The following is a 22,633-nucleotide window of genomic DNA, read 5'->3' on the forward strand; positions in this document are numbered from 1 at the left end:
TGAAGTAGTGCTGGAGGGAACTGACACCATAAATCGGTAAGAGTACGACTGGGTGGAGATCTCTTCTGAATAGCACGTTACAAGGCTTCCCAGATATGCTGTATAATTTTCATATCTGTAGAGTCTGGTGGCCAGCGGAAGTGTTTAAACTCAGAAGAGTGTTCCTGGAGCCACTCTCTGGCAATTCTGAACCTGTGGGGTGTCGCATTGTCCTGCTGGAATTGCCCAAGTCCGTCGGAATACACAGTGGACATAAATGGATGCAGGTGATCAGACTGGATGCTTACGTGTGAGCCACGTGTCAAATTGGTATCTAGACGTATCAGGAGTCTCAGATCACACCAACTGCACACGTCCCACACCATTATAGTGTCTCCACCAGCTTGAACAGTTCCCTGCTGACACGCAGGGTCCATAGATTCATGAGCTTATCTCCATACCTGTATTCGTCCATCCGCTCGATACAACTGGAAACGAGACTCGCCCGACCAGAAAACATGTTTCCAGTCATCAATAGTCCAATTTCGGTGTTGACGAACCCAGTCGAAGCGTAAAGCTTTGGGTCGTGTAGTCATCAAGGGTACATGAGGGGGCCTTCGGCTCCGATGTTGATGTTTCGTTGAATGTTTCGCCCGCTGATAGTTTTTGATGGCCCAGCACTGACATCAGCAGCAATTTGTGTAAGGGTTGCATTTCTGTCACGTTGGACGATTCTCTTCGATCTTCGTTGGTCCCGTTCGTGCAGAATGTTTTTCGTCAGCAGCGATGTCGGAGGTTTGATGTTTTACCGGATTCCTAATATTTACGATACACTCGTGAAATGGTCGTATGGGAAAATCCCCACTTCATCGCTACCTCGCAGATGCTATTGACACCCGACCATGTCTTCTGAGTGCTTCGCTGTTTTTATTTCTTTAGAAAGGATTGGAGGAAAATAGCTACTGTGACTCAAATAAAATTTATTTTTTCAACACTTTTATTATTTTTATGTATTTTATTATTTTAAACGAGAAGTATATATAAGTATTTGAGAATACATAAGAAAACTTCAATTTCATTCAATTTTTTATGCTTAATAAACTGTTTCATTAAAGTTCGTGTTCTAAATAAGAAGATAAGTCTTTTTTTTAAATTTGGAACACCGGTCTCAGGGCTGCTATACTTCTGAGTTTCCCCGGATTTGTCCTACCGTACTTTATGGACTATAATGCACATTTTCTTCGGAAAATTGCCTTCAAAATTCAGGTGCATCTTACACTAGAGATTAACTAAAAATGCCCAGCATTTGATTTAAAATTCGCGCCAGTCTTAAAAATGGCCATATATTCGATGCCGCGAGAAACCTATAAAAAGTGGGCAAAAAAATGCACTACATTGTTGTCCTTTTGTGCTGTGCTGATGATACTAAATCCAGTGATCATTTTCAAGGGTAAAACAATTGTTTTGTTGTTCACCTACATGTCAAGGGTTGGATGGACGAGGCTGGTATAAAAATGTGGATTACCAGTGTGTGGGACAGAAGAAAAGGTGCTTTATTGAAGAAGAGTTTTTATGCTAGATATGTCTAGTAGTCATTTGAAAAATTGTGCGCAATAGAAATTAAGACAGGGAAATACAGAGCCTGCTATATTCCGGTAGGATTTACTTCACAATTGCAACCTCATAATCCCTCGAGAAATAAACCATTTAAAGTGTATATGAGAGAGGAATGGAACACATGGATGATGGATGAAACCCAACATGAATTCACCCCGAAGGAAGCTTTAAATCGATCTACAATCAAAGAAGTGTGTCGGTGGATAAAACAGTCATGGTGTAGAGTGAGAGAAGGCATAATTGTTAAATCTTTCAAGACGTGTGGCGTAAGTAACGCTTTCGATGACAGTGAAGACCATCTAATATATGAAGAGGACGGCGATGACGGCGAAGAGGAAAAACAAAAAGGAAGGTCAGAAGACGATTTTCAGGGATTTTAAAGGTCAGCTCGGTTTTATGAAGTAAGAATTTTTTAATCTGGCTTTCAATCTAGTAATAAAAATAGTAAAAATGCCATTTTTTTTTAAATTGCTTAAAATTTAAGGTGCGTCTTATAGTCAGTACCGTATTATAGGCCGTAAAACACAGCAATTCTGTGGGCGTTCTGAGGCGTCCTGGGAGGAGGGATACTACATAAATAGATTGTAATAAATCTTACTTGAGTTCCCCTAAGGGATTGCGCGCAGGTAGTTTCATTCCTTTTATACAGGGTGTCCAAACCTTTTGAGTCAAATTGTAACAGGTGATAGTGGGTCCACAACTGATTATATTGAGATGGTGAACCAATGGTCGGGAAATGTTGTGTTATGGACATGCACAGCGTACACCGCATAACAACAACGTAACTCGTAGATAACTGCTCACCATGACAACGCCGGTCTCGATTCATGTACTGCAAGGCCTGCAGTTCTGTCGCACTCTCATCAAGGTCCTGGGTGTCTGTTGTACACCAGATCATACAGCGGGTGATGAACAGCGTACACCCCTTGCCTCGAACGAAGCAGTTAAAGAAGCGGTGCATTCCTGGCTCGCAGCTCAACCAAGAATCTTTGCTATGAGGGCATCAGCAAGCTTGCACAACGATGGACCACGTGCGTTGAAAAGCAAGGAGACTATGTCGAAAAATGATGTTCTTGTAAGTTTCCTATTTGATTACAACAAAATTATATAACTACTTTGCGGATAATAACTGACTTACCCTCATACTATATCTTCCAAACAGGTCGCTACGGCCATATCTCCCATAGAGAGTTGAGGCGACCGTATTATGATGCCGACAGAAGTCTCATTTGTCAGAAATGTGAACATGCTCATTAAAGACGAAAACATAAATAAGGAACGAGAGGTGAACAGTGAACTGTTTCCTAATGCAGTACTATCACACAGACGGGAAAATCAACAGCAGCTTTTGATGTAGTCTGTTCAAAGGCCCACACACAGTTACACAACAAATATGGCTGTGTCTACGGATGCTAGATAAGTGAACAGGCTGCAAACATTTGTTTGCAGGAAACACAGGGGACATTAGGTCAATAGGTTGATAAGAAAGTAGTAGCAATGTGGCCACGAACTTACATATTGGAGCGAGAGGAAATGACTAACACATACATGAATAAGTTTTTACATTCGGGCATCGATGAATAGGTTGGTGAGGCTGGTCTATTACTTTGCGATCCCTGGTCAGAACACAAAGACTACCGCCTGTAGAAAGTTTTCCTACCAAGGATATTACGTTAATGATAAGGCCACAAGTCATCCCCGTATTCAAGAAGGGACGTCGAACAGATGTGCAGAACTATAGACCTATATCATTAACGTCGATCAGTTGTAGAGTTTTGTAACACGTATTATGTTAGAGTATAATGACTTTTCTGGAGACTAGAAATCTACTCTGTAGGAATCAGCATGGGTTTTGAAAAAGACGATCGTGTGAAACCAGCTCGCGCTATTCGTCCACGAGACTCAGAGCGCCATAGACACGGGTTCCCAGGTAGATGCCGTGTTTCTTGACTTCCTCAAGGCGTTTGATACAGTTGTGTGATTGGATTGAAGAGTTCCTAGATAGCAGAACGCAGCATGTCATTCTCAAAGGAGAGAAGTCTTCCGAAGTAAGAGTGATTTCAGGTGTGCCGCAGGGGAATGTCGTAGGACCGTTGCTATTCACAATATACATAAATGATCTTGTGGAAAACATCGTAAGGTCACTGAGGCTTTTTGCGGATGATGCTGTAGTATATCGAGAGGTTGTAACAATGGAAAATTGTACTGAAATGCAGGAGGAATGGTGCAGAGAATGGTGCAGGGAATGGCAATTGAATCTCAATGTAGACAAGTGTAATGTGCTGCGAATACATAGAAAGAAAGATCCTTTATCATTTAGCTATAATGTAGTTGGTCAGCAACTGGAAGCAGTTAATTCCATAAATTATCTGGGAGTAGGCATTAGGAGTCATTTAAAAAGGAATGGACCAAATAAATTTAATCGTCGGTAGAGCAGATGCCAGACTGAGATTCATTGGAAGAATCCTAAGGAAATGCAAGCCGAAAACAGAGGAAGTAGGTTACAGTACTCTTATTGATCCACTGCTTGAATACTGCTCACCGGTGTTTGATCCGTACCGGATAGGGTTGATAGAAGAGATAGAGAAGATCCAACGGAGAGCAGCGCACTTCGTTACAGAATCATTTAGTAATCGCAAAAGCGTTACGGAGATGATAGATAAACTCCAGTGGAAGACTCTGCAAGAGAGACGCTCAGTAGCTCGGTACGGGCTTTTGTCGAAGTTTCGAGAGCATACCCTCACCTAGGAGTCAAGCAATATATTGCTCCCTCCTACGTATATCTCGCGAAGAGACCGTGAGGATAAAATCAGAGATATTAGAGCCCACACAGAGGCATACCGACAATCTTTCTTTCCACGAACAATACGAGACTGGAATAGAAGCGAGGACCGACAGAGGTACTCAAAGTACTGTCCGGCACACACCGTCAAGTGGCTTGCGGAGTATGGATGTAGATGTAGACGTAGATGTAGAATGCCATCACAGACAATCATTTGACAACATCATCAATGTGGATTCTGATATTAGACTGCTGCAGTGTGAACACACCGAAAATGATGTAGCAGATCCAAGCGCGCGCTCTGCTAAATTTCGCTGTGTTTTAATCACTTTCTTGAAACTCCACATCTGCACTTCGCTCGCTTTTAAGAGAAGAACTGCGATAGTAGAGCAACTTCTCATTTGGGAAACATGACTCTGTAAGTAGGCACTCCACACGTGTTAGAATATATCGTTTTCAAGGAAATGTTTACTTTTTCGCCAAATAATATCTCATTTATTATTCTTGTGAATATGCCGGTCACAATTATCTATTAAATGGTACTGTCTATTTAGGGATTTATACTCATGTAGTATTTAGTTCCGTTAAAATTCAAACATTTATTTTACACAAATACAGAGTTTTACAGATGAATGGTTTTGATAGGTGGTAGAACAAATACGTCACTGCATATTAAGATCATTTTATTAGGTTTTAGTAGATTGAGGTAGACCACTTTTCCTGTACGAATAACACACAGGTGGCTGGACGCTAGCGTTTACAACAAGACAAATGGATCCTGGTTAGCGTAACCAGAGGACTCCGAACTTATAGCCTCAGATGATTATCATAATTTGCGTGTCAGCAACAGAGAAAAGTAACATACAAGGTTTCACTACATAGGACAGGGAATACAGGGTGAATCAGAACGCCATCGACAAGCTTTCCTTGGTGGTAGGTATTACAGACCAAAACAAGAGAAAAATCGAGTAAACGTGAGCTTTAGAATGCAACTCTTAAGCGCTATGAGCACTTGTTCAATACGAGGAGTGTATATCCGAGTAGAACACATGAACAATTGCTTATAGCTTTTGAAATATGTATTTTAGAACCCAAGTTTACTTGACTTTTTTTTCCTTGCTTCGGTCCATACTATCACCTCTGAACGTTTGTCGGTGGAGTTCTGTACACCGAAATTGGCCACACTGTTCTCGTACTTCATCGAATTTCTGTCTATATTACACCATAATTTTTCGTCATTCTGCGACAACTTCGGTGCAAATCTTGTGATCGATAAATTATGGTCACCTTCATAGTAACAAATACTATTATATGTAGGTGCTTTCTGAGAAGTCGGTTTACTGACTAGCACTGTGAGAAATTTTTGTGAAGAGCTCCTCCCAAATATTAAAAGTCGGACGACAGCGCCTTAAAGAATTCCACCAAGTTCGAAAATGATGTAAGGTTCAATTTAGCACTGCTCAGACTCGTTCGTAGTCCACAAATTTCACCAATTACTCAACTATAAAAAAATAAAAACAATTATCTGTTTCAGTCACTTGTTTGTGGAACGTTTATATGTTTTAATGGTTCACGCCATTATTTTCAGATGGTGCGTTATGCAGCTAAATTTTTGGTGTTATTGAAGAGGTCAGACACCTTTTAAACAGTAACAGGTCAAGAAGAAGTAGGTTATTCTGATGGTAATTAAATAAGTTATTTCCCAAAACTATCAAAACGTAGAGAGGTATAACAAACAACTGACTGGTCCAGAAAAATTTATTTATATTCAGTTTTCAGTCGAAGCCCCCATAATGCGTCATTTATCTACGAAATATATTATTTTAAGCACTACTACTAGAGCTGAAAAGATATATTATGTAGGAGAAATGCGTACTGGCAGTTAAAGTAATAGCAAACCGAATCTGTGCATTGCCGTTTGCCTATAAGTACGCGTTAGGGGTGACCGGCGAAATACCGACACCTTAAAAGAGTTTTCATTTTATTTTAGAATCTGTCACTTGAATGAAAAAGTCATGACTGTGGGACCCAGTCATGTTGGACGGATAAGAAAAATCGAAAAATTTCGAATATCTTTGGAACTATACAAACATGTTCTCAACTCGGTTACCTCTCGGTATAGCCCCGAGTACAGGGGTAATGCTGGCACCCTTACAGGGCAATACCAACTGCATAAAATACAGACGGAATAAAATTCTTGCCCCAAGAAAGTACACAGTTTATTATCTTCACTTGTATCAAAGTACGTATAAAGCATGTTTTTCGTAAATGATGTTCAGGTTGAAAAAATAAATCAGTCTGAGCTTAATTGGAACCTAGAATTCTGTTGATATTTGTGTGATAATTTTCTTAAGGACCTTACTTTCTCTTTTTAAAATCAGAAACGCAGTATTCTCTGGCCATTTGGTAATTTCATCGAAATTGTGCTGAAGGCCTAATTTTTGTCCAAGGTCACAGTCAAATATATCAATACCCTGTCGACATTGGCCCACATTCATCTGTCGATATTACTCCACTCAGACTTCATGGTGGAGACCAGACTTAAATGGCTTTGCTAACGCTCGAATAGTTTAAAAAAAACGTGCTAAAATATCCTCTAGAAAACGTACTGTCTACTTACATTATAGTTCTTAACATTAAAAAAGTATTAAATGCTAACCTCAGTATAAGAATAAACAAGAAATAATATCAAAATTAAATAAAAATTATTTGTTAGCGCTTCTGTAAGATTGTCGTTTATAATAACTTATTGCCTCTGCATCCTACTTCTGTCATTATTCGCTATGCTGCATCACTGTCTCCTAATGACTGAAGTTCTACTGAGCTGAAAAAAAGGATGGTGTCGGTATTGCCTTGTTAGTCGGTATTTCTCCGGTTCCTCCGCTCTTACGTAACCTATGTTTGTATCTATAGCACTGATATTTTTGGGAAAAAAGTATTTCTATCATTAGGAAAAGACGTAACATATCAGATATTCACTTTGACTTCAGCTGTGGTTTGCACTAATACCAAGAATGTAAGTACCTAACTATCCACCTGAAAAATTGCTGGCGTCACCTTCGAAACTCGTAGTGATACAATAAACCAAAGACTTGCGCATAAAGCTTTTATTTATACTTAATTATCGTAGCATTTTTCAAGAGTACGGTCTCAATGGAGGAAATAAATTCTTCACTTTCAACTACAATAATGATGCAAAGATCCAGCTGTTACTTTGTCGAAGGTTTAACGAATTTTGAAACTGCTCGCTAGCGCACAAGTAACTCCCCCACCAATTTTTCAAAGCATGAGTAATGCCTTCATCCAGAAAACGATCGAGTCGATGTCTGGGAAGATGCTGGCACACCTGCCAAAACTCACCCACCACCAACGGAGACCACGTCACAGATGACTAGGACGGCGGGGCAATGGCGTCCGACGTTTATATAGCAGATAAATGAGTCCCCCTTATCCCCTCCCCTCCCACTAGTTCAACGGTTACGCGGTGATTACCACTTGACTAGTCTACGAGCTAGCTTTCTCTCTACGGGTCTATACAAAATATTCACACGTGATTGGCTGCGCTCCTATAAACCGATAAATTTCATACAACATAGTCCTGAAAAATTATAATAATTAACAGAGAGATAGTTAATTTAATGTTTTCTAATACACATATTGACAATAAAAACATAAAAGTTACATAAAACTTGCAAGTACACTGTGAGTGCGAAATAGCTTTGTTTCTTCATACGCTTCAATGTGGTATTGATGCGCTGCTCTTCTGAGACAATTTGGTTACGGCATGGACTGACCATGACGTTCGTGAAAGTGGTGATCAATTTAATTTTATAGTAACTGACATAAATTCTTCAAGAATAATGCAAGTGTCACCGGAGGGAGGCAGAGCAATACATCATTTAGATGGTGGTAACGCCGCCTTAAGACCGCATCGCTATAACCTCGTAGTATGTCCAGCAAAAGTTTCAAATATATTATTAATAATTCCCTGAGACATTTATGTTAATCACCATTTATCAATATTGTTTATTGGATCCGGTATCTGATGGCATCGAAGCCAGACGGAATCAATGAGCACATATGAATGACCGAATCACTTACAATAGTTTCTTGCACGTAATAAGCGCAAGACACACTAAACTAACTGGTATCTAATCTTGGGGCGTGGTTTTCTAAACCCAGTAACAACTAATGAGTGAACGCAATGCGCGTTCCGCCATTACGTCTCTTCACAATGATCTGCCGACTTCGCTGTTTCAGCAAAACATGATCTGATTTTTTTATATCTCTTTCCTATTTCATTCTAAGAATAATTCCAGGAATCGTCAAGTTGACTTCACATGTGCTCTCTAAGGCAGCCTGAGACAAAAGTCGTAATAAAAATGTGCAAAGCTACGCCCCTGCCACAAGACAAATGAAAGACACAAGATACTTTTCTGTGTCCGTTTTGTTTTAGCCATAAGCTGATTTTATGTCGCTGATTTTCTTTGGATTACTTTACCATCCACTACGTTTACATGCGACACATCATTCGGAAGACGAAAACAGAATTTCGGAAACCGTTTCTCGCTTTCGCGTTTACATGTTAAGGCCTGAATCGGATTTACTAGTCCAGTTATATATGGCATCTGGAAAACAGCTGATCCAGTTTCTGATTCAGTCAACACAATATTAGAGGTAGACAGCTTCATGCTCAGTCTAATATTTCTGCTTCTTCTGCACTGCACAATAAGTCCATATTAACAGAATATTCTGAAGACAACAGGTAACTTGACAAACCTAGCACGTTTCAAAACCGGTTGCGTTTACTTGGGAGCGATAATCGATTGCGGAATTAGAAAACCTGCACTTGAAGCGGATTTTCAGAACCGATTTTGAAGTGTCAACGTGACCAGCCAGAAGCAGAAGTGGGAAATTGGTTTATGAAATCCGGTTCTGGGAGCCCATGTAAACGGGCCGATTATATGGTTCTTGAGTCACAGAAATTGACGAAAAATTTTCATGAATTAAAATAAAATAAAGCGCCCAGACTCGTGAAAAATGGGTTCCTACGGTATGTTACCATAAAATAGGCATTTACGTGACTTAATACTTTAATATACTTTCTATTATTATTGGTAGTTCTACTTAGGTTTTTTCATGTGGTATAGATCTGTTAAGGTCAACGAAATTTGTTGACTGTATTACAAAGTTTATGAAACATCACTTTCGGCTTCAGTCTCTTCTATTTTACAACGTTTAAGATCGTTTTCTTGTCAGTCAGTTCGTGTATTCCGTAAAAATTTTGCACCGGGTTTAAACTTGCCGAGCCTAGACTTGCAACTTTCAGCACAGCTCAGCACTGGATGACAACGCATTATTAACTCGCTTTCTTGTCTCGTGTACGTCGGAGGGCAGTTTGTGTACCACTGTCGTTTCCCAGTTTTCTTGTTCCAGTCGCTAATGGTTCGCGGCAAGAGAGGCTCCTGTGTGAACTCGAATGTCTCTAGTTTTTACTTTCAGTGTCTTCTCGCGGGATGTACTTACGAGTCAGCACTATGCAGGTTGACTCAGGCGAAGAAAAACCGAAATAAATATTAAATTTACCACGCGTCTGTATTGCAGTCACATCAAAATGTGTGAAATCGATTGAAAGATTTCTCATCCACACAAGAACAAAAAACAGAAAATAATTATTTCGATAAAAATAACCTTTTAATATACCACAAACCTACCAACAAACTGTCGAATCCTGACATGCAGAATTGGTGACATGTTGCTTTCCAAAGATGGACCAACAAATTATTAAGCAGGTCGTCATAATGTTTTGGCTCGTCCGTGTAAGTTTTATGCTAACAGTTTAGAAGCTTTAGAATGTTCAAAAATGGTTCAAATGACTCTGAGCACTATGGGACTCAACTGCTGTGGTCATCAGTCCCCTAGAACTTAGAACTACTTAAACCTAACTAACCTAAGGACATCACACACATCCATGCCCGAGGCAGGATTCGAACCTCAGACCGTAGCAGTCACGCGGTTCCGGACTGAGCGCCTTAACCGCGAGACCACCGCGGCCGGCCCGGCCTTTAGGATGTAAACAGTTACATGTGCAAGTGGTGAATGTTTATTCTTATACTCCGTGTGCTAGACAACGAAAACTTGAGAAAAATGTAAGTAAAGGCGTCACTGAGGTGAATTTAAACATGCGGTTCAGTTAAGGGGCTCACTAAAATAAACAAATCTTTCTGGACAGAGACTAATTTCGGTACATAACGTCACTGGCACACTCAGCAAATAGACCTCGTAACACAATTGCCGGCCGCGGTGGCCTAGCGGTTCTAGGCGCTCACTCCGGAACCGCACGACTGCTACGGTCGCAGGTTCGAATCCTGCCTCGGGCATGGATGTGTGTGACGTCCTTAGGTTAGATATGTTTCAGTAGTTCTAAGTTCTAGGGGACTGATGACCTCAGATGTTAAGTCCCATAGTGCTCAGAGCCATTTTTGAACACTTCAACTGAAGCTGTAAGTATAAATTAATGTTCGTGTAACTGTAAAGCACCTGTCTGATGGCAGAATGTGCTGGAACGCGTCGCGTTTGTGGGTACTTGCAAACTGAAGTGCCTGGAACTGCAAAATTATTTCATCAATTATTAACAATGTATTACATTTTACTGTCGAAAATTTCTCGGGATTTCAGCGGAGCGGCAGCTCGTCTTGAAGCGAAGTTTTAACGAATCTGTTACTCGTCATTATGAGTTAAAGACGACGACTGGGTGACTCGTTGAAGCCCCGATTCATGACGAAGATACCTTTCCTCTGATAGGTTTTCATCAGAAAAATTTCCCGACAAAGCCAGCGTTGGAACACTAGCAGTTGTGTGCTAGACCGGAGACTCCAACCCGGAATTTCGCTTTTCGCGGATCTTGCTCTTACCGACTGAGCTATCCAGGAACAACTCACGACTCACGTGACATCTTGACTTCCAAACTTCACAGGAGCTCTGATGCATAACATCCGGGACGGACACTCCTGGAAGAAATGATTCTGGCTTTTTTTAATTATATGTGTGAGTGATTCTAAATGTTAATATTTCTACATAAAGAAAAGTATTATCTTCTCAGTAACCTTCAGATCGTGAGCTACACCCTTAATTATATGCAAATGAATTGATGAAGTCACTCACGTCACTTTTGTCGCTATGCCTATGGTCAGTTTCAGAACTGAAATTAATAATCAAATTAATTAATTTAGTAACATTGAACCTTAAATTGCTGGTGTACCCATGTACCACCATAGTAAAATAAAGACAGCGAATTGCTGAGGGAATGTGAATGAGAACAATGGCGCATTTAAATTTACAGAATAACGACAAGGTTTGGTTCAAATGGCTCTGCGCACTAAGGGACTTAACATCTATGGTCATCAGTCCCCTAGAACTTAGAACTACTTAAACCTAACTAACCTAAGGACATCACACAACACCCAGCCATCACGAGGCAGAGAAAATCCTTGACCCCGCCGGGAATCGAACCCGGAAACCCGGGCGTGGGAAGCGAGATGCGGGCAATGACAAGGTTTGTTTATCCTTTAGTAACTACAATTGGCTGACAAACCTTACACGAAAATGACAAATACATTGGCAAAGCATACATAGGGGTGGAAGCTATACAAATTCTTCCCTGAATTAATCCTTTTTACAACGCAATCTGAGTTTGTTTACATGAGTCCATTGTAAGGCCCAACTTTATTCAAATGGAATCAACTACGACCAAATATACCACATACTATAGTTCACCTGAAAGCAGGGACCTGTGAATATCTTTCAACAGCCCTACGCCGGTGCAGCAACACTTTACACTTTCACCTCGATCCAGGTGGCAGCAGAAAACGGCGCTCTGTAGGGGAGGAGCGGCGCGCTGCGGCCGCTGTGATGTCCTGACGCGTCCACGAATATTTGCAAACTACGCGGTGTCACGTTCTGATTATCGGAACGCGAAAAACTTGCCTATCAGAGCCCTGAAATCCCGGCACATTTCAGTGTGAAGTGCATCCGTTCGCTGCTCTGGCCAAACCAATTAGATTGACGGAGACGACACTGCTTGCTGTAATTGTCAGACAGACGACTCAGGACGAATGAGTTCACCCTTCTTTCTTTCTTCTTTGGCTACTGCCTTCATCCCGCTTTGTATGAACGGTCGGCAGGGATAAGTACGGATTTGACATGGTGAATTTTAAGAGGTGGCCGGATGCCCTTCCTGCCGACACCCCATATCCCCCTGGACGGAATTACGGTACCCCATCTTTCTGCGTCTAGTGTAAAGCGCGAAATAGTGTGAATGTGTTTCAAATGTCTGCGAGTAGTGTAACTGTGGCGGGACGTGTGGACCAGCCCGGTATTCACCTAACAGGATGTGGAAAACCGCCTAAAAACCACGTCGTGGCACACCGGCCACGTCGTTAGCCCGCCGGGCGGATTCGAACCGCGCCTAACGGAGTCAATGAAGCAGCGCGTTAGAGCTCTCGGCTATGCTGGTGGGTAATGAGTTCATCCTTGTGACACAGGTTACGACAGAGATGGTATGCAGTTCGACTGTCGGTGCAGTTGGAAACTGCCATTGGCACTTAGTGCATCACAAGTTACAGACCATAAATCTTGCCCACTAGAGAAAGACCTGAAGTTCTCCACCAGGGTAGAACCAGAAGTCGAAGAAGGCAAAGAATCACAAGCGCTTTCAACCAAGCCTCGGTACAGGAGCTGCGTAAGCGACTGGTTCGTGAACACAAAGGGGATCGTGGAAAATTTGTCAGTTTTCTCAACAGTGTAGCTCAGAGAATAAGAGTTGTTATGCCCTGTAATGCTATCATCTTTGAATAGACCTTTTAGGAACAATTTGATGTTTGAACCAAAGCTTTTGATCTCAAACTTTTTTCTGGACTATATCTTGAGTCACAAGTGATATAAAGCATGTTAAATATTTATGTACAGCATAAGTTTGCGTATCTCGAAATCAAAACGAAGTAGAAGCTTGATTTTTTCTAGATGTTCTTTACGCTAATATGTTTAAAGTGGACCTTTAATAATATGTTGTTGTCACAAATTATGGCTCAAAATTTTTTTATAATAATTGTCAAAAATTTCAGTATTTAACTCATAGTTTTTCTTTTAAAAAAAGACGTCAACAGTCTGCTCATTAGGTAATCATGTTTTAAGACAGTACACAAAATTTCAGCTCTCTGTCTTCAACAGTTTTTAACCAATGTTTAAAACAACATCAAAAAGTGAACTTCCGGAAAATACAAGAGAAAAGTTAAAGCTAGGTTCGCTATCTACCCTGATTAATACTAACGCATCTCAGGTCCATATTCATCTTGTTTCTCGTGTTGTTCTCCCCCACTCGTTTTTTGTGCAGAATTCTTATTCTTGCTTCTTTGCTGGCTTCCAACATCGATTTCTCTGCTTCGAAGAGTCGCCTAAGGTCAATGTCAATTACACTACTGGCCATTAAAATTGCTACACCACGAAGATGATGTGCTACAGACGCGAAATTTAACCGACGGGAAGAAGATGCTGTGACATGCAAATGACTAGCTTTCAGAGCATTCGCATAAGGTTGGCGCTGGTGGCGACACCTACAACGTGCTGACATGAGGAAAGTTTCCAACCGATTTCTCATACACAAACAGCAGTTGACTGGCGTTGCCTGGTGAAACGTTGTTGTGATGCGTCGTGTAAGGAGGGGAAATGCGTACCATCACACTTCCGACTTTGATAAAGGTCGGATTGTAGCATATCGCGATTGCGGTTTATCGGTGGGTTCAGGAGGGTAATACGGAACGCCGTGCTGCATCCCAAGGGCCGCGTATCAGTAGCAGCAGAGATGACAGGCATCTTATCCGCATGGCTATAACGGATCGTACAGCCACGTCAATTCTATCCACCTAATAACTATTCTGGTCACGTAGGTCCTTAAAGAGTTCTATTAATTTTGCCTGATTAATATACCGGGTGATCAAAAGGTCAGTATAAATTTAAAAACTTAATAAACCATGGAATAATGTAGACAGAGAGGTAAAAATTGACACACTTGCTTGGAATGACATGGGGTTTTATTAGGAGAAAAAAAAGTATTGCTAGACGCGTGAAAGATCTCTTGCGCTCGACGTTTGGTGATGATCGTGTGCTCAGGCGCGACTTCAATCATGCTTGGCCTCCCAGGTCCCCAGACCTCAGTCCGTGCGATTATTGGCTTTGGGCTTACCTGAAATCGCAAATGTGTCGTGATCGACCGACATCTCTAGGGATGCTGAAAGACAACATCCGACGCCAATGCCTCACCATAACTCCGGACATGCTTTACAGTGCTGTTCACAACATTATTCCTCGACTACAGCTATTGTTCAGGAATGACGGTGGACATATTGAGCATTTCCTGTAAAGAACATCATCTGTGCTTTGTCTTACTTTGTTATGCTAATTATTACCATTCTGATCAGATGAAGCACCATCTGTCGGACATTTTTTGAACTTTTGTATTTTTCGGTTCTAATAAAACTCCATGTCATTTCAAGCATGTGTGTCAATTTGTACCACTCTATCTACAATATTCCGTGATTTATTCAGTTTTCAAATTTGTACTGACTTTTTGATCACCCAGTACATTCAAACTTGGAACTTTCCAGTTATTCATCCCACAAATTAGGTACTTACGTCAGATTAATATCCTCTTCGAGAATGTCCAAATGATGTCGCCAGTTACTTTGTGCTAGGTATGGTTCCAGACCTCCTTTGCTCTATGTTACATTCGAAGCTGTACGTGCGCAATCTTACATGCGACATCCGTCTTGCCACAAAAGCCCTCTGAGCCATTATATTTACCCTGCAGTCACGTTTCCGTGTTGTACTTTGCCTGCCTGATGCAACAAGGACTCTCGCTGACGCCAGGTTCACCCGTATTATTAGTTGCGATCGACACCGCACACCGAGGCAAAACATTTGCTCAGTTGCTTGTCATCTTACATGGTTTGCGTCCGATCCGAGTAAAGATTTCGTAGCTTTCTCCCTCTCAAATCGTATCTTGTGCGGAGATATGCAGTGCACTTATCAATGAAACTGTAAATACATCTACATGCAAGGGACTCCTTTTTTTGTTTTTTAACCGCGTATGTGTACCAAGCAGGAAGTACTTTTCACTTTTGGAGACGGTACAATTACAGCTTGACGCCTTTTAGTAGTGGTTGCCGTAGTTCTCTTCTTGTTCTTAGTGTTTATCCCGCGCTAACAGGGCCCGCTTGCTGACACATCTGCCCCCATTTGGGGCATCTACAGAGGCATCTACATAGGGGGCATTGATGAATTCCATGTCCTTCTTAATGCGGTCCATCCATCGCGTTTTGAGTCTGCCACGAGATCGTGGGCCATTTATTTAAAGATGCTTTACTGCCCATGAGATGTCCGTATCATCTTAATCTATTTTCCCGTAGTTTGTCTGAGATGGGAGCAACTCCAGGTCGCTGTCGGACGTGGACGTTTGTTGCACGGTCAAATCGGTTAAGCTAAAGGCACCATCGGAACATCGGCGTTTCCATGACATGGAGAGCCTGCTCATGCTTCGTTGTCGTTGGCCAACATTCTAGTTTCCACTTTTCCGAGTTTTCAAATTTGTTCCGGTTTTAGACACTTGAGTAGGAAGGACACAATAAGAACACGTGATGGCGAAGGTCTGACAACATGCGGTCTTGCGTCATCGTGTTGAAAGATGACGTCACAGAGACCACGAAAATAGGGTACAGCCACTTGTTTTAACACGAACGAAATGTTACGACTGCTATCAAAATTAGTGGTTACACGAGAGACGGCGTGTTGTATGGCCAATGACATCCAGTACAGTCACGACAGTTTAATAAACACACATTCTACATTCTCCAAAAAGTGTAAATATTGTTACTTAATTCTTTGTTCGAACAATCTTTTGACCTGTAACAGGAATTTTCTGTAGCTGCGAGCTTCCTATAGAAGAAATACAGTGCTTAATACACTACTGGCCATTAAAATTGCTACACCACGAAGATGACGTGGTACAGACGTGAAATTTAACCGACAGGAAGAAGATGCCCTGATACGCAAATGATTAGCTTTTCAGAGCATTCACACAAGGCTGGCGCTGATGGAGTCACCTACAACGTGCTCACATGAGGAAAGTTTCCAACCAATTTCTCATACACGAACAGCACTTGACCGGCGTTGCCTGGTGAAACGTTGTTGTGATGCCTCGTGTAAGGAGGGGAAATGCGTAGCATCACGTTTCCGACTTTGCGGTTTATCGTATCGCGAAATTGCTGCTCGCGTTGGTCGAGATCCAATGACTGTTAGCAGAATATGGAATCGGTGGGTTCAGGAGGGTAATACCGAACGCCGTGCTGGATCCCAACGGCCTCGTATCACTAGCAGTCGAGATGACAGGCTGTAACGGATCGTGCATCCACGTCTCAACCCCTGAGTCAACAACCATCTGCACGAACAGTTCGACGACATTTGCAGCAGCATGGACTATCAGTTCGGAGACCATGGCTGCGGTTACCCTTGACGCTGCATCACAGACAGGAGCGTCTGCGATGGTGTACTCAGCGACGAACCTGGGTGCATGAATGGCGAAACGTAATTTTTTCGGATGAATCCAGGTTCTGTTTACAGCATTATGATGGTCGCATCCGTGTTTGGGGACATTGCGATGAACGCACATTGGAAGCGTGTATTCGTCATCGCCATACTGGCGTATCACCTTTCGTGATGGTATGGAGTGCCATTGGGTACACGTCTCGGTCACCTCTTGTTCGCAGTGACAGCACTTTGAACAGTGGATGTTACGTTTCAGATGTGTTACGACCCGTTGCTCTACTCTTATTCGATCCCTGCGAAACCCTACATTTCAGTAGGATAATGCACGACCACGTGTTGCAGGTCCCGTACGGGCCTTTCTGGATACAGAAAATGTTCGACTGCTGCCCTGACCAGCTCATTCTCTAGACCTCTCACCAACTGAAAACGTCTGATCATTAGTGGCCGAGCAACTGGCTCGTTACAATACGCCAGTCACTACTCTTGATGAACTGTGGTATCGTGTTGAAGCTGCATGGGCGGCTGTACCTGTACACGCCATCCAAGCTCTGTTTGACTCAATGCCCAGGCGTATCAAGACAGTTATTACGGCCAGAGGTGGTTGTTCTGGATACTCATTTTTCAGGTTCTATGCACCCAAATTGTATGAAAATGTAATTACATGTCAGTCCTAGTATAATATATTTGTCCAATGAATACCCGTTAATCGTCTGCATTTCTTCTTGGTGTAGCAATTTTAATGGCCAGTAGCGTATATTCCAACGTGTCCTGAATCGTCTGAATTCCATGATATACTGATCAGTCAGAACATTATAACCACATACCTAATCGCCAGTACGTCCACCTCTGGCACGGGTAACAACAGGGACTAAACGTGGCATGGAAGCTGTGAGACCTTGGTAGGTCGTTGGTGGGAGCTTGCATCACATCCGCAGACGAAAGTCACCTAATTCCGGAAATTCCGTAGACATGGGTGATGATCTCTGCCGCAACGTTAATCGCATCACAGATGTGTTCGATAGGGTACGGATGTGGGAAGTTGAGCCAGGACTTCAATTGGAACACGCCACTGTGTCACTCGAACCACTCCATTACGCTCCTCGTCTTGTGACATGGCGCATTATCTTGTTCAAAAATGCCACTGCCTGTGGGGTACATGATAGTCATTACGGGATGTACACTCTTTGACATAAAACTTGACCGGGGGCCGGCCGCTGCAGAGGCTAAGTCCGCGCCGATCGCGACATGGGACAAATAAACTGGCCAACTCCCTACTTCTCTAAGCCCGGCTATCTGCACAATCTGGCAAGGCTGTAGACTGCGGCACTTCGTGGAGGAAGTCTTGTCCCATGTTAGAGCCGTAGCATGCGTTGTTTCTGTGTACTATGTCAGTGCACCGAGACCACCTGACGTAAAACATTTTTATAGCCTCTTCTGTCTGAATGATGAAGACGCGAATTTAGTGGTAGCGCAGATTCAATCTATTTCACTTTCTGACACACCGACAACAAAATTTTATCCAGTAACCATTTTGCGACAGATTTCCCGCAGACTGTCGTACTCTGGACTCTGTATGCGGCAAAGCTCCGGGATCCACTTGCTGGCTACCGGCAGCGGCCGTGGCGACAGCAGCGGCGCTGCACTCCCCCGTTCATTATCGAAAGCGCTTCCTACCGCTCATCACTTTTGATCATTTAAAACGCTTCATTATTATTAAATGTTGCCCCACAGAAAATTTCTACGATATATATTCTTGCTCGAAAGCAACGGAGATTACTGTATTACATTAATCGGCAAGAGCTGACTATGGCCCGAAATTAATTTTATAGACTGGGACGAAATTAAACCACCTGACTACATTCGATGAATTTATAAATACTTCATACCTCGTTTCTTTTTCTTTCAAAGTCAATTATCTGTGCAACTTTTGGCCAATATTGGAATGTTTTCGTCAAGGCAGAGTGAGCGTCTGTGGGGTAAAGTGTATTAACAGTTTCCGTTTCATTCCTAGCGGTAAGTCTACGCGATAAATTGTGTGAATACCTTGCAATGCATGCGCTGTAGCAGTGCAGGAACATTGCATGTTTGGAGTTCCATGAATGGGTTCATGAAGTATTTAACGTTGATCGGGAGTGATGGTTAGGGTCATCAGATTTAAACCAGAAAAAGTTATCATTTTTTAGGTTTAAGAGAAGGGAAAGGAATTGCTAACGCCGGTGTCAGAAAACCTCTACAGTTAAATGCTATTGCAAAAATTTAGAGGAGAGGAACTATATTAATCAACATGTTCACTTCATAAATAACCTCCTGACATGTTAGATCTATATGACGAACAAAGCTCAAATTCGTATCGTTGACAGTCGTTTTGAATCTTTTCAGAAACTAGTTTACAGTGAAGCAGCTTGGCATTTGCAAAGCAGACATCCGTGATATTAACATAATTTACTAGGTAGAAATTGCACAAGGATTTGTGTGTAAAGGCATTCTTCAGATTTCGTATAATAAAACGTTGTGTTCAGCTGTTTTCACCGAGATCGGAACTGCTCTCTCATATAGCACTAGCGTCGCAACGCATAAGGGAACCTCTGAGCTAACAACACACTGGCAGCAATAGGCGGACTACAATCAATGCGATTTTGCGTGATCCTCAAAAAGCAACATTAAACACACAAACAGGTGTTACTTATGAGAAGAACGCCGTTCTTTGAGTCCAGAAATTAAATATACATTCTAAGTGTCTCTACTTACAGTGGATTATATCGTATGAGTCTTCGAAGCGAAAAACGAATGCCAAGTGAATTTAGCGAGGTAATGCCGGCCTACACCCGGAAGTAAATGCACTCTCACAGTGTTGACAAATACTTGCTACGACGCTGCCAATTCTCGGCTCTCTTACGAGGCAGCTCTTCAGCGAAATGCTTGTCGTGATTGTCCGACACGGTTCTTCAGAGGGGAGACGCGCGCGCACGTTTGGTTTTTATGCGGCGTTCTCCCCTGATCGTTTCTGACGCCGCCTTGTGGGCTATGTATACATTTGAGGCATTCAACTATCATTAATCCAAAATGATACAAGTTTCAGCTTCCGGCGTGGAAGAAGGCTGTTTACGCCTACGTTATATCTTTTAAACATAGGGAAATCATAGCGGATGATTCAGTGTTTCTCATTCAGCATAAAGCATGTGAGATAATTTTCCGTAGGTTTCATAATCATCTCAAAATACAAACGAAGTAAAAATACATGGGAAGCTTACTTGGATTGAATATAATGTAAGATATCAAACGGTTTGCCCCTCGATGTCGAATGTGTCCACGTGCAATGTTTTGCAGCATACATATAGAATGTCATGATTAAGAAGAGAATGAAGAAATATATTGGTAGAGATGGAAGCAAGAAAAGATGCAGTTAACAAATATTCGATTCCTCATGGCATTCATTTCATTTGAGATTTAAGAAGAGGTAAAACGGGATATTACTTCTGCTAACGCAAAAGCATACGTTCCCTCCTTCCAATCTGTATGGTCTATTATATACTAAGTAGCCAGATCATTGTTTCCGTAATGTTACCCTCGTGTTCAGCCCCTAAATGATGAACAGATTCCAAATGTATGTCTCCGGATGAAAGTAGTTGTTCGAATTCTTCCTGCGTTGTTTTCTGTGTTTGTTTGGAATTCATGAAGCAGACCGCTGTGCCTCATTCCCCCCCTCCCCCCACCACACACACGCCACTCGAGGATTAGGTCACAAAACTGAACCGTTTTTTATCCACTGGCATAATTTAAACAGACAGAATCAGCGCAAGACTATCAAACAAAGCCTTCCATTTACATTTGCAACATTCTAACCAGCAGCTGACCCGAGGGTAATTCACAGTCATGGTCCGACGTTAGCAGTTCTCTGCTACTGTGGCAAAGTCCGTTCTACATATTCGATCCTGCAGCACCAGATTATCTGGTAACAAAAATTATTCAAATGGCTCTGAGCAATATGGGACTTAACATCTTAGGTCATCAGTCCCCCGTAACTGAGAACTACTTACACCTAACTAACCTATGCACATCATACACATCCATGCCCGAGTCAGCATTCGAACCTGCGACTGTAGCAGTCATGCGGTTCTGGACTGAAGCGCCTAGAACCGCACGGCCACCGCGGTCGGCCCTGGTAACACTGTTATATCAACAGGAGTAGTTGCAGAGTTATGCCAGGCTATCTGTCCTCACATTGTTAACTTTATGTATCTCACTTCTCCTGTAGCGTTGATCACGAGGTGCCGAAGTAAAGGAATGTATTCTGCATAACGTAACATTCAGTATTTCCTTCTTTCATAGCCACACTTCATGTGCATCGATACCAAATAGGGATGCGAAAACTTTTGTAGGTGAGAAAATGACATTATAATTGTAACAAGAACAAGCAAATAATGAGTGAAGTTTATTGCAATGCAGAACGATAATGGCTGTGAATATAAAAATCTATAAAAATAGGTTTGCACAATGCAAATATCTTCTTAGCATTTTGTTAATGAATTTAGTTCTAGATGTTTGAAGAGAAAAAAGAATATTCGGTATTTCTGTTTCTCTAGTGTAATATAATGTGAACCAGGAACTACCCTTTCCTTAGAACACGACTCAAGCAGGTCCCCAAGTAGCTAGCAAGGCATTGCTGCAATCTGTTCCCTGACATTGCTCTGATGACGGCTAATGCAGATAGTCCCGATTATGAAATACAAATCGTATTGCAGGTTAATTCCTGGGATCATAATATTAAATTTGCGATGTGACGGTTATCCATATTACTCTTGAATATAAAAAGAAAATATTATGGGAATTCGGCATGATCCCACAGCCACTTCCTCTTTTCCACCCTATACAGCCCCTTTCCTGGTAATATTTCTGTCAGCGATTAGCTGTTCTTGCCAGTACTCCCCACTTTTCTCCAGCTTCTGATGCCGAGTAGCTGCCATGCTCAATCATTGCAACCACTCGCACCCTACTCCCTCGATTTCACTGTGACTGCATTGCTACTGTCGCCCTTGTGACGTTACCACGCGTTTTATAAAGAGAACTGTTTACTTCTCAATGGAGAAACGAAGACTGACAAAATAAAAGAATACCTTTTTTCAGTTATCTGACCACAAAAATATAAACTTCGTTAAAATGCTTTGTGAAGATGATTATTAAGAAAGAAACGACACTCATTGGGCAAGATAATAAACGATGCTGTTGTTCACTTTAGTCGGACCACAAATAAGCAATACAAGGTAAATTAAGGTTTTTGTTCCACTTATAATATTCATGTGATCCATTTGACTTATTACTTGAGTCACATGTTGAAAAAACACTCCTCCCTCTTGACACGGCCACTCGCAGCATGAAGCGTGATGAGCAGTGTGCTTAGTCACGTGCTGTTTGTGTTGACGAAGCAGGAACGCTGCGCCAGCCACTGTGATGTAGAAATAGCTGTCGGTCTTTACCATCATCGCATCACTCGACTACCAAAAAATGACTCCCATTCTCAAATCCAACGAAACTAGTGAAATCTGTCTTACCCAAGTTTTTATCATCACAAGGGCAACACCCTTCCGGTACGCTACCAGACTCGAAAGCATTCATGAAATGAGTTTTTCGGAAAGCATGTTAATCACTTCTGCATCTTGT

General features: G+C 41.9%; 1 protein-coding gene across 3 annotated transcripts in view; it reads right to left on the reverse strand.

The window, feature by feature from the left end:
- Positions 1 to 15,157, reverse strand: part of LOC126335164 (juvenile hormone acid O-methyltransferase-like) — an 81,071-nt gene extending 65,914 nt beyond the window's left edge. The window contains exon 1 of one of the 3 annotated variants that reach the window (XM_049998141.1): positions 15,068 to 15,157. The gene's annotated coding sequence lies outside the window, so the exon portion shown is untranslated. Of the gene's footprint in view, positions 1 to 7,724; positions 7,784 to 15,067 lie in introns of those variants that run through there. The other 2 variants (XM_049998138.1, XM_049998140.1) reach the window with 2 other exon arrangements.
- Positions 15,158 to 22,633: the final 7,476 nt, after the last annotated feature.

The sequence above is a fragment of the Schistocerca gregaria genome, chromosome 2 (genome assembly GCF_023897955.1).
Source record: "Schistocerca gregaria isolate iqSchGreg1 chromosome 2, iqSchGreg1.2, whole genome shotgun sequence".
NCBI lineage: Eukaryota > Metazoa > Arthropoda > Insecta > Orthoptera > Acrididae > Schistocerca > Schistocerca gregaria.